Below are 13430 nucleotides of genomic sequence, written 5' to 3'. Positions count from 1 at the left end.
TTAGTGATAATTAGGTTTTATATATTAATTTGTATTGATATATTATTTTATTATGTTTATATATAATTCATATATATTAATTTGTATTGTCATATTTATACATTTTTATTATGATATATATCATTTTTAATTATATATTTTAATTATTGTTATATATATATATATATATATATATATATATATATATATATTTGTATTGATATTATTTTTATTATGTTTATATATATATATACACACACACACATTTTAATTTGTATTGATATTATTTTCATTATGTTTTATATATATATTTATATATTAATTTGTATAGACATATTATTTTTATTATGTTTTGTATATATTAATTTGTATTGATATATTATTTTTATTAGGATATATATATATCATGTAGCTGGTCCCCTTTCCCGCCATCCCATGTTATTATCAGTGTATTGAATTAATAGATTTCCCGGGCGGTTTCTGTTGTGCTGGCCAGTTATTATATTATTATATATTATTATTATTATTATGTAGTGAGTGTCTCTCTCTCTCTCTCGGTCGGTCGGTGTATGGATAGTCAGCGCACTCACCCGCCCACACGTCCTGCCGCTATCACACTCGGTAATGTTACTCCCAGCCCGCGCTCCGATCACTATTTCCTGCAGCGCACAAGCTTCCGCTCTTCCGCCTCGACCCCCCCCCCTGTCCGGTTACACGACGTCACTTCCGCCGAGCGCCCTCTGGTGACGCCATGTGCCTGATGAGCGCTGCGGTCACGTGACGCTGGAAGCCGCGCCCACCAGCACCTGTTAGCCCTCCTCCCTGTACAGGAGAGCCATGCTGGGATTGGTGGGAAGGAATGTGACACGTGGAGGGTTGGGGGGGGGGAGTGGGGAGGGGGAATGAGACACACAGAGGGGGCTGTAAGACACACAAAGGGTAAAAATTGGAAATAAGAAACATTAAAGCAGATAAGACAATCAAAAGAGGCGATAAGATGTCTTATTAAAGGGACACTATGGTCATCTGAACTAATACAGTTTAACGCGGTGGTTCTGGTATACCTGTAGGCTGAGTGCTGAGCACTGTAAACGCTGCCTTTTCAGAGAAACGGCAGTGTTTATATTGCTGCCTATGAACACCTCTAGTAGCAGTCACCCAGACGGCCAACACTAGTGCGGTGCTGCGTAGTGTGCAGTACCTGCGTTCAGTGTCTCCAAGCTCTGCATGAAGGCGCTGAACACTCCCCATAGAGATGAATTGATTAAATGCATCTCTGTGAGGAGTTACAGATTGACGCATGCCATGCACTAAGTGCAATAAGGACACTGCACCCAGACCACTTAAATTAAGTTGTGTGGGTCCCTATAATGTCCCTTTAAATGACCACTATAGGCACCCAGACCACTTCAGCTTAATGAAGTGGTCTGGGTGCCAGGTCCATCAAGGATTAACCCTTTCTGCTGTAAACATAGCAGTTTCAGAGAAACTGCTTTGTTTACCTATGGGTTAATCCAGCCTCTAGTGGCTGTCTCATTGACAGCCGCTAGAGGCGCTTCTCACTGTGATTTTCACAGTGAGAAGACGCCAGGGCCATAGGAAAGCATTGAGAATGCTTTCCTATGGACTGGCTGAATGAGCGCGCAGCTCTTGTCCTACTTTTCAGACAGTACATTAAAATAAATTAATAAAAAATTATCTCAATAATAATTTTTTTTTAGTCATGCTAAAATTAATTTCAAATTATTTTTATTCTATTTCAATTTCTATATTTTGCCGGGTATGTAAATCTTGTAACTGTCCTGTCTCTGGAAATGGCAGTCACTCTTCGATGTAGCTGGAGATTGGGTTGTGAAATCTGTTTTCAGCCATGTTTTCTGTCCCCTCCCTAGGCTGCACATGATCAATTTGCCGCACATCTAGCAGACCTTCCTTCACTCTTATTTTTTCTTTTTTCATAGTTTCTTTTCTGTATATAGTCAATGAATGTGAAGATCTTACGAAGTCTGATTTGTACTACTGAAAACCTGAAGGGAAAGTGTAAAATCAAACATTGCAATAAAGTTAAACTGCAATAACTATGTCTGCTTATTTACCAGGAACGCCGAGGACACCTTGTGGTAGTCACTTGTGTTACAGGTGTACCAATACATTTCGAAGTACTCAAACTGGAATCTTTAAAGAGCTTTTAGAGGATTTTAGCAAATAAACAACGAAGATGGCAAATATATAAACATACTAGGATTGTTTCTGTACTCTATTATCAAAATAATACAGATGGATATTTATATATATATATATATATATATGTTTTTATTCATTTATTTCAAAGACTACATAAAATCAAAAACAGCGAAAAATACATTTACAAGACATCAGACATACGAAAGGGCTTTACTTAATGTGCAACCCTTCAAAGGAAGGGCTGCATAAACAATATGATTCACATGAAATACAAACATACAAACATCTTAGTCCAGTCAGTCATCGAAAGTCCCTAATTTTATTTTATCCCTTTATTTGATATTTTCCTTTTCTTTTCCCTATTGTTTTTTTTTTCATACGTAAGAATTTAAGGTAAGGTAAGAATTTGTCATTTTTTTTCCATTTCTTTTTCCCATTTATAAAATACATCTGAAGCTTTGTTTGGATATTTAATATAATTATTTCCCATCTTTAACAGGAAAATTAGTTGTGAACATTTTTTAGTAAAGATGAAATCGTGGTCTTTTAATTCCAGCAATTAAGCTTATTAAAAATTGGGGTGTTTTTTTGCACTGCAAAAGTGTACAACACGCTTGTGGTGCCCCAAGAGCAGTCCGCAAGCTGAGCAACAAAGTTATAATATTGAGACACATGAGAAAAAACGTGCACAATTTTATAGGTATTGACTCGTCAGGCTGTCACTCTAATAAGAAATTCTGTTAGCTAGCACATTTTGAAAACAATAGCAGGTACATCGATATATGAAATGTGTCAGGCTAGAGATTGCGTTATGTGTGCTTAGGATTAACCCCTTATGGACCAAACCTCTGAAATAAAAGGGAATCATGGCATGTCACACATGTCAAGTGTCCTTAAGGGGTTGAACAGGCTAGAACATGCTAAGTGAGCTAACTTATTGGATTAGGAAGATAGGACATCAGCAAGAGAGTAGTAGAGGTAAGAGCCCCTGGATGCACACTAATCTAACACCGTTCCTGCAGGTATAATATGCGACTCATGGATGCAAGGCAGTGATATATAGTATAGAGCAGAGGTAGGCAACCTACGGGACTAGTGCCATGCACGGCACTCAAGGTGTCTTTGCACGGCACTCAAGGCTGCTAGAGACAAATAAGCTCTGGCCTATCAGGAGTCCCAGTAAAACTTCAGATATCTGCTAATCCGAAAAGGTGGTGAAGGACAATCCTCAATTTATGCATTGCAGCACGTAGAGGAAGTGATCTCAGATCACTTCCTCCCAGCACTTGTGAATAGGAATCCACACAGTAGTAGAGCAGCACGCAGTTGCTGTTGCAGCTCCTGTCTTTGACATGTACCTGGCCGGTCTGGACCCCACTGGAACCCAGGGAAGCCACCCAGACTGCTAGATATACACAGGAATGCAGAATCCTGCATTCCTGTGTAATCCCTCATACAAATAGTACGGACAGCCCACACACAAACATACTCATAATCTGCACAACACCACTAACAATCCACATACATGCACACAACCCCACATGCAGTCTCTCACATGCAATACCTCAAACAGCCCCCACACATACTACCAAACACACAATGTGACATATCCATTCACACAATTCCACAAGCAGCCCCCATACACAACTCACATTCATATGTATCATACACAATACCATAAACTACTCATGAACATATACAATATAATAGCTAATATACGCAGGGCCGTCTTTAACGTGGGGCAAACTGGGCAGCTGCACCGTGAGCCCCGCTGGCCTCAACTATTTCTAACCCCCGGCCGGTAATCCGCACACTAAGGAGGCCCACCGGGTGGCCCGTGCACAAAAGGCCACCCGGTGGGCTTCTGTCAGCAGGGGCCCGGTGGCGCACTGAGGCGCTTTAACAGCGCAAGCGGGCCCCTTGCTTTTTGGCAACAGGCTGGGAGGAAGTGACGGCCGTGCATCACTTCCTCCCACAAAGAGAGGAGCGTGCGGGAAAGAAGAGTAGGCAGAGTGGAGGGGGGCTGGCCGAGAGATCCAGACCCCAACTCCCAACACCTTCAGCCACCAGCAGGAAAGGTAGGAAACTGGAGGGTGGGTTTAAAAGTGTAATTTTTGTGTGTGTCAGTATATATGTCTGTGTCAGTATGTCTGTCAGTGTGTGTGTTAGTATGTCTGTGTGTGTCGGAATATCTGATTGTGTCACTAGGTCAGGTGTGTGTGTCACCATGTCTGTGTCAGTATGTCTGTCTGTGTGTGTGTCAGTATATCTGTGTATGTGTCAGTATGTTTGTGTGTCAGTATATCTGTGTATGTGTCAGTATGTTTGTGTGTCAGTATGTCTGTGTGTGTGTGTGTGTGTGTTAGTATGTCTGTGTGTGTGTGTCAGTAAATCTGTGTCAGTATATCTGTGTGTGTGTGTGTGTGTGTGTGTGTGTCAGTATGTCAGTATGTCTGTGTGTGTGTTTCAGTGTGTATATATATCTCTGTGTGCGTGTATATGTGCATACATCTCAGCATTCACACACTAACACTACACACAAATACACCCCTACATTCAAATTTCAACACTACGTACAAACACATGTCTGTGTTACACACCAAAAGTATATGTAAATACACCCCTGCATTCAAAAACCAACACTACACAAATACATGCTTGCAGTCACGCCAACACCACATACAAACATATTCCATACAAAAACCTGTTTACATTCAAACACACAAAAAACGCTTAGTGCTAAGACTTGGAAACATGGGTAAATGGTAGAGCCCCAGCTGTCAATGCATTACTGGAGTTGCACGACAGATGGGGATCTACCTTTTAATCACTCGTGCAACAGGGAGACCCAAAAAAATTCTTGCACCTCTCTACTTTAGGTCCGCCACTGCGTTGAGGTGGAGGACGTGATTGCACGCCTGGGGAGGGGGGACAGGGTCCAGGGGGCCCCAAACAAATGCTTTGCCCAGGGTCCAGTCAATATTAAAGACGGCCCTGCATATACGCACAAATACAACGATACAAAGCAATTACAGTAAAAATAACACAAGCAGAATACGGCAGCATACACACCTCATTTAAAAAAAAATAGGACCGGCACGCTACGGGACATCACAATCCTATATCGGCACAGTGCTGCTAAAAGGTTGCCTACCCCTGGTATAGAGTATAATCAAGTTTGTGTCGGCTGGATATGCTGCAGGTACCCCAATGGAGTCAGTTGGTAGTGCAAGAGTCCCAGAGTGTATGCTGGTTCGCTACAGCAGGTCAGCCGATGCCTGAGCTCAAGGTGCTGTGGTCAGATCTTCCGCTGGGTTGAAGGAAGGCAGTCAGGCGGGTGCAGAGGAGGGTCTCCCTCCAGCCCCAGGTCGGTGTAGAGGCCTACATCTGGGAGCCACTGACTTTGGAACTCAGAAGACCGTCTCCTATCAAGAGAAGGAGAAGGCCCCGCTGGGATGTCGTCGGATAGCGGTTGGTCTCCTGTCTGTGTGGCCAATGCTGTGGGGTCTCACCCACCAGTGGCCCTCGGCCCGGGAGGGCTTGTAGCATCGGGTCTGCATGCTGGGAGCAGTTTAGTGCCCGGAGGTGGCCCACTCTGCACCCGCGTTCTTCCTCCATGTTCATCTGCCACAGCTTGAGGCAGTGAGGCTTCTTGCTTTGCCTTCTACATTGCCCAGGAGTGGGTGAGTATGTCAGCCGGACACCACAGGAGCAATGTAGCAGAGTCAAGTGGTGGTTGCTCAGTGTGAGTACTATGCCTGTCATGGAGAGAGGAGTCGTCCGCCATCTTGACCGCATGGAACCGCTACAGTTTGGTGCTAATGCTGCAACAGTCATGAGAGAGTCTGTTTGCCAGTGGGGACCGGCATAACAAACACCGATCCAGAGGCGGGGGGAGGGGGGGTGATGGGGCTGCAGAAATGCGACAGCCAGATGTGCTCACCGGGCCGGGTGATCGTCCGCTTCCCCCAATTACCAGGCATGCTAGGCCGCCGCTCGCAATCAAGGTGGCTGCTTGTCAGGCCGTTGCACTTCGGGCTTAGGACGGTTCTTGGAGTTCTTGGCTCTTGGCTAGAGTGTCTGTCTGTAGCGGGACCATGATGGTTTCTGTGTCGCTTTAGAGCGATTGAGTCACGGTTTCAAATTGGAGAGCCAGAGCTCTAGAGAAGTGAGTCTGGCCATGTACAGACTTTAAGCACCATGACTTCTACAAATCACTGAAATGGGCGTGGTTCTTGGAGTAATCCTTTAAAGCTCCAATAGCACAGTATGAATTCAGTCAATTATACTGGACCCTTCTACAATTAATACAAACTAACAGACACAGTGGTTTTTTTTTTTACTGTTTGTAGTTTTATGTTAAAGGAACACTATAGGGTCAGGAATACAAACATATATTCCTTACTCTATAGTGTTAAAAACACCATCTAGCCCTCCCTGTGCCCCCTAAATATAGTAAAATCTAACCTATTATTTATTGCTGGCTCTGCCCCTGATCTGCCTTCATGGCTGACATTGTCATAAGTGATGATCTGAGCCAATCACAATGCTTTCCCATAGGAAAGCATTGGATTGGCTGAGCTTGTCAAGTAGGCAGATCAGGGGCAGAGCCAGCACAAGCCCTGACCAATCCGCATCTCATCATAGAGATACGTTGAATCAATGCAGCTCTATGAGGAAAGTTCAGTATCTCTATGCAGAGAGAGGAGAAAGTTATTTGTATCCTTTGACATTATAACAGTTATTTCCGTTGAGATAATAATAAGCAAAAGGAAGAAATAATCATTAAGGCAATATGCCCTATAACGTAAACAACCAAAAGTGCAAATCAAATTTTCAGTAATGTCCAGATAGTGCGTTTTTGCAGGTTGGATTTATCAAGGTAATTCTGGTGCAGGGTTGAAGCAATTCCGGCAGGTATGTAATACAGGCAAGTACAGGACGGTGCAGGGTTGAAGCAATTCAGGCAGGTAAGTACAGGATCGTTGATAATGATCCAGTTTAGGAAGGTAAAAGGATTGTAGTCATTCAAGTAGGATGTAATGCAGGATAGTACAGGATCTCTTACAGGAGCCAGGATCTGAAGTTCTTGGTCTGGACACTAACTTCAACGTAATGGCCACGAGGTTAGTTGGGTGTAACCTTTTGTAGCTGAAGTAATTAGTCCTATGCAGGTGAGGACTGAGGTGACTAGTGGCTAGGGAGGCCACTAGATTTGAAAACCAGAACTGCATTTAAAGGAACGGTAACAAAAAGGAAAAAGCCATCATTAGAATGTGACACCTAGAGTGTAATGTGAACAGGGCCGGCCTGGGGGAGCTAGAATAGAGTGACCGCCAGGAGGTGGGCACACAGCAATCCCTCCTGCCAGGCACTCTGTGTAGTGTGGCTGAGCAGAACAGTGCGCACCGTGGTACAGGAACTTCAATGAGAGAGCACTTCCTGAGAGAGCACTTGCTGTCAGTCCGGCCAGGTACAGGAAACTGAAGTTCCTGTACCCCGTTCTGCTCCGCACAGCCACGCTACAACAAAGGTAGGAGACTTACCGTGGACCAAGGGAGGAGAGGGGTGGGTGGAAGAACACTATGGGACGGGGGGGGGGGAACACTATAGGACAGTGGAGGGGGGTAAAAGAACACTATAGGACAGTGGAGGCGGTAAAAGAATACTATGGAACCGGGGAGAGGGGTTGTAAGAAACACTATGAGACAGGGGAGGGAGTTGTAAGGAACACTATGGGACGGGGGAGGAGGTTGTAAGGAACACTATGGGACAGGGGAGGGGGGTGTTAAGGAACACTATGGGACGAGGGAGGGGGGTTGTAAGGAACACTATGGAACAGGGGAGGGGGGGTGTCAAAGAACACCATGGGACAGGGGAGGGGGTGTTAAGGAACACTATGGGACAGGGGAAGGGGGATGTTAAGGAACACTATGGGACAGGGGAGGGGGGGTGTTAAGGAACACTATTGGACAGTGGAGTAGAGGTGGAAATACACTATGGGACAGGGAAGGGGGGGTGTTAAGGAACACTATGGGACAGGGGAGGAGGCGGAAGAACACTATGGGACAGGGGAGGGGGGGAAAGACACTATGGGACAGGGGAGGGGGGGAGAACACTATGGGACAGGGGAGGAGGGTTTATAAGGAACACTATGGGACAGGGGAGAGGGGGAAAGAACACTATGGGACATGATGGGGGGGAACGGAACACCATGGGACAGAGAAGGGGGGGAAAGAACACTATGGGACGGGGGAAAAACACTTTGGGATGGGGGGAACACTATCGGACAGGGGAGGAGGCGAAAGAACACTATGGGACAGGGAAGGGGGGGGGGAAAGAACACTATAGGACGTGGAATAACACTATGGGACGGGGTGCAAAGAACACTATGGGAGGAAAGAACACTAGGAGAGAGAGGAACATTAAGGGGGGGCATTAAGGTACAGGAGAGGGAAGGGAAAAGGAACACTGGAGTAGGGGGCGACCACTAAAAAAGAAGTGAGAGGAACATTAAGAACGGACGTCGGTTCAGTGTAGGGCAAAGCTGAAGAAGCTAAAAGGCCAATATAAAAAAATTAACACTAACAACCGTAGTGGAAACAGTCGAAGCACCTAAAGGTGGTACGACACCATGGATGCCATTTACGGTCACAGGCCGGCAAAACAAGGCAGGGAGGGAGGTCTGGACTCGGTGTCTGCACTTCTCGAATCCATTATAGAGCCCGTTGGTAAGTATTTTTCCCACTTGGCATTGGCTTTAGCTCTGCTAACCATTTATAAAAATCACTGCACAAAACCATTTACTCTTTGCACAAAAAACACATTTTATTTGTACAGTGGAATGAAACACAATACATTTATTTTCACAGTGAAAGGAAACACAACACATTTATTTGTAGAGTGGAATGAAGGAAAGGGTAGGGTAGCTAGCATCTCATTGTTTACTACCTGATGCTAACTGCCATTTAAGATAGTTAACCGTTAACATTGTGTATTATTCTCGTTGTTTGTGTATCAAACTCGTGATCTTTGCATTTTCAGATACAGTTGAGGGACTCTCTAATGTTATCTCAACCTTTTCCGACGATGGTCCGTCCACGTCGTTCAGTAGCGCCAGTACGATTCACCCCCCCATGTTCTTAGTGCAAACAGGGTACAGGCCTCCTTGCCCAAGTCCCAAAATGTGGAAAATCGTAGAACCTGAGCATCATGCAAACTCCCAGGCTTTCCTACATTCACACTCCAGAATAGTCCTTCTCCATCCACTACTCCCTGGAGGATGATGGAATGCCAGCCTTTTCTGTTAAAGTAGTCGGTGTGGTATTCTTGTGGTGCTATTATTGGTATGCGTGACCCATCAGTAGCACCAACACACTGTGGAAGGCCCCACCTGTTCTCAAAGTAGTCAGCCATGTCTTTATGCTTTTCCCGGTCCGTAAAATGAATAATTTCATGAACTAACAATGTGCAAACAGCCTTACAGAAGTCCTGCACACACCGGCACACTGATGATTTACTTGCACCAAAAAGATGACCGATACTTCTGTATTCACTGTTGGTAGCCAGCTTTGACAGTGCAATGGCAACTCTTTTCCTCACAGGCAAACTGACTCTGACGTTGGTGCATTGCTTCTCCATCGCTGGACGTAGCCTTGCACAAAGGTATGAAAATGTTTCCTCCGACATTCGGAAATTGTGCACCCACTGTGTGTGTGTGAATCCCGGGACAGTCACATCCCACCACTCATTGGCGCGGCAGAGAGCCCAAATGACTGGTCGGCGGCGCTGCTTTGACAAAAGGAGAAGCATCTAAAAAAGAACAAAACACAGATGGTACAGATAACTTAATACCACCATATCACTATGAAGTCAAATATAATACAACATAATATACTTCACACAGACAGATAGCATCATGTATATGAGTAGAACTACATGACAAAAATGCATGGCATACATTTTCGCACCCTATAGCGCTGCCGTCTTTGTCTTTGCTGCACAAAGGTGTACTTCTCTTCCCGGCTCAAGACCCAAGCCAGAAGTTTTCTTCACTTTTCGGCTGTGTTTCTCTTCGCCACTCGGAACCTTGTCTCCTACAGTGCGGCATGTATTGTAACTACAGGGAGTGCAGAATTATTAGGCAAGTTGTATTTTTGAGGATTAATTTTATTATTGAACAACAACCATGTTCTCAATGAACCCAAAAAACTCATTAATATCAAAGCTGAATATTTTTGGAAGTAGTTTTTAGTTTGTTTTTAGTTTGAGCTATTTTAGGGGGATATCTGTGTGTGCAGGTGACTATTACTGTGCATAATTATTAGGCAACTTAACAAAAAACAAATATATACCCATTTCAATTATTTATTTTTACCAGTGAAACCAATATAACATCTCAACATTCACAAATATACATTTCTGACATTCAAAAACAAAACAAAAACAAATCAGTGACCAATATAGCCACCTTTCTTTGCAAGGACACTCAAAAGCCTGCCATCCATGGATTCTGTCAATGTTTTGATCTGTTCACCATCAACATTGCGTGCAGCAGCAACCACAGCCTCCCAGACACTGTTCAGAGAGGTGTACTGTTTTCCCTCCTTGTAAATCTCACATTTGATGATGGACCACAGGTTCTCAATGGGGTTCAGATCAGGTGAACAAGGAGGCCATGTCATTAGATTTTTTTCTTTTATACCCTTTCTTGCCAGCCACGCTGTGGAGTACTTGGACGCGTGTGATGGAGCATTGTCCTGCATGAAAATCATGTTTTTCTTGAAGGATGCAGACTTCTTCCTGTACCACTGCTTGAAGAAGGTGTCTTCCAGAAACTGGCAGTAGGACTGGGAGTTGAGCTTGACTCCATCCTCAACCCGAAAAGGCCCCACAAGCTCATCTTTGATGATACCAGCCCAAACCAGTACTCCACCTCCACCTTGCTGGCGTCTGAGTCGGACTGGAGCTCTCTGCCCTTTACCAATCCAGCCACGGGCCCATCCATCTGGCCCATCAAGACTCACTCTCATTTCATCAGTCCATAAAACCTTAGAAAAATCAGTCTTGAGATATTTCTTGGCCCAGTCTTGACGTTTCAGCTTGTGTGTCTTGTTCAGTGGTGGTCGTCTTTCAGCCTTTCTTACCTTGGCCATGTCTCTGAGTATTGCACACCTTGTGCTTTTGGGCACTCCAGTGATGTTGCAGCTCTGAAATATGGCCAAACTGGTGGCAAGTGGCATCTTGGCAGCTGCACGCTTGACTTTTCTCAGTTCATGGGCAGTTATTTTGCGCCTTGGTTTCTCCACACGCTTCTTGCGACCCTGTTGACTATTTTGAATGAAACGCTTGATTGTTCGATGATCACGCTTCAGAAGCTTTGCAATTTTAAGAGTGCTGCATCCCTCTGCAAGATATCTATTTTTGACTTTTCTGAGCCTGTCAAGTCCTTCTTTTGACCCATTTTGCCAAAGGAAAGGAAGTTGCCTAATAATTATGCACACCTGATATAGGGTGTTGATGTCATTAGACCACATCCCTTCTCATTACAGAGATGCACATCACCTAATATGCTTAATTGGTAGTAGGCTTTCGAGCCTATACAGCTTGGAGTAAGACAACATGCATAAAGAGGATGATGTGGTCAAAATACTCATTTGCCTAATAATTCTGCACTCCCTGTACAAAGAACCAAAAGCCAAGCAGAGCAAAGACGAGCTGCTGGATGACCTCCATTGTTGTTCTTTGTAGCGTCACGTTTGTTGTCGCACTAGTGTGATGCCACGCTAGGCATTTGGTCTAAATCCCGCGAGCCCCCTGGCGGTCCAACTTGCAGTGGAAACGCTCACCTGAATAGGCTGGACCATTCTAAACCTTCCAAACCGTACCGACCCGAACCGTTCCGCTCAGTGGAAACAAGGCAATAATGTCGCTTTAAACTATGATCTTGTTTTTAAACATTAGCATGAACAGACTTAATCTGAGAACCAAAAACAGAATGCTGCCTGTGATTGAATTTTAAAGGCACTTAATATATTAACCTTTAAGGAATTAGGTAAATGCTGTGTTTGGTGCAGATTCTGAGCCTTCAGGGTACACAGAGCAATGAGCTGTTTTCCAAATCAGGATTATCTTGTCTGTGTGATAGGCAGGGGCGGACTGAGAACCCTCAGGGCCCACGGGCAAAATAAATCAAGGGCCCCCTTACAGGCCCCACCCATGCTCCGTAGCAAGCCCCACCCTTGTCCCGCCTCCAGCCACACCCTACACAATCTTTAGACACAAGGAACAAAAGTGCAATAATCCCCTCAAGGCCCCAGTAGAGACTACAATTGAGGGCTAATGGGCCATGGAGGGGGGGGGTCTTTCTAGCAGAGGCTATCTCAGTGTTATTTAGAGAGTGTTAGAAAGAATCTACTCGAGCCCCATTAGAGACTACAATGGAGTCTAATGGGGGCCTGGAGGGGGGTCTCTCCAACACTCTGGTTCCTATTTACAATATAGCAACACAACATAGCTTGCTGATACCTAGGCCAAGTTGGCTCATCCTACCTTAATTACTGTTGCTGGAAGGCTGTGGGCTTGCTGGCTGCGGCTGGCAGGCTGTGGCTTCCCGGCAGGCTGTGGACTTGCTGGCTACTGCCGGCAGGCTGTGGGCTTGCTGGCTGTAAGCCTGTGGCTTGTTGTAAGTCTGTGGGCTGGCTACTGGCCTGTGGCTGGCTGCTGGCCTGGCTGGCCTGTGGGCTGGCTAACTGGTGGCTTGGTTGGCTTGTGGGCTGGCTGGCTGGCTACGGGGGCACTTGTAGATTATTTAAAGAAATAATCCATGCACAATAACCACTGCTGCTCTGTGTAGTGGTTATGGTGCCAGGAGGGCCAGGACCCCCTCCCAGAGTAAGTAGTCAAACCGTTTAAGAACAGTTTGAAAACTTACCTGGGGTCTGCTGGGATATGGGGCTGTAGTAGGGTATAGGAGCAGTGGTGCAATGTGTGAGGGGTGCAGTGTGTGTGAAAGGTTCAGTGTGTGTGTGTGTGTGTGTGTGTGTGTGAACATATAGGGTGTGTGTGGCAATGTTAGTATGGGGGGCTGTGTATGGGGGTCTGTGTATGTGTGTGTGTGAGGCAATGTGTGTAAATGTGTAGGGTGTGTGTGGGGACAGTGTGTGTGTATGGGGGGCAGTGAGTGAATGTGTATGGTGTGTGTGTGGGGGGGCAGTGTTTGTATGGGGCTAGAGTTCACTCTCACTACTACGACCACCAGGAATCCC

General features: G+C 45.2%; 1 protein-coding gene across 1 annotated transcript in view; it reads right to left on the bottom strand.

Moving 5' to 3' along the window:
* LOC134572541 (protein SPT2 homolog) overlaps window positions 1-672 on the bottom strand; it is a 48763-nt gene extending 48091 nt beyond the window's left edge. Inside the window, exon 1 of the mRNA XM_063431564.1 lies at window positions 570-672. The gene's annotated coding sequence lies outside the window, so the exon portion shown is untranslated. The remainder of the gene's footprint in view (window positions 1-569) is intronic.
* Window positions 673-13430: the final 12758 nt, after the last annotated feature.

The sequence above is a fragment of the Pelobates fuscus genome, chromosome 9, assembly GCF_036172605.1.
Source record: "Pelobates fuscus isolate aPelFus1 chromosome 9, aPelFus1.pri, whole genome shotgun sequence".
In the NCBI taxonomy this organism is placed as follows: domain Eukaryota; kingdom Metazoa; phylum Chordata; class Amphibia; order Anura; family Pelobatidae; genus Pelobates; species Pelobates fuscus.
The sequence above is the reverse complement of the archived record's forward strand: the minus strand, read 5'-3'. Positions and strand labels throughout refer to the sequence as shown.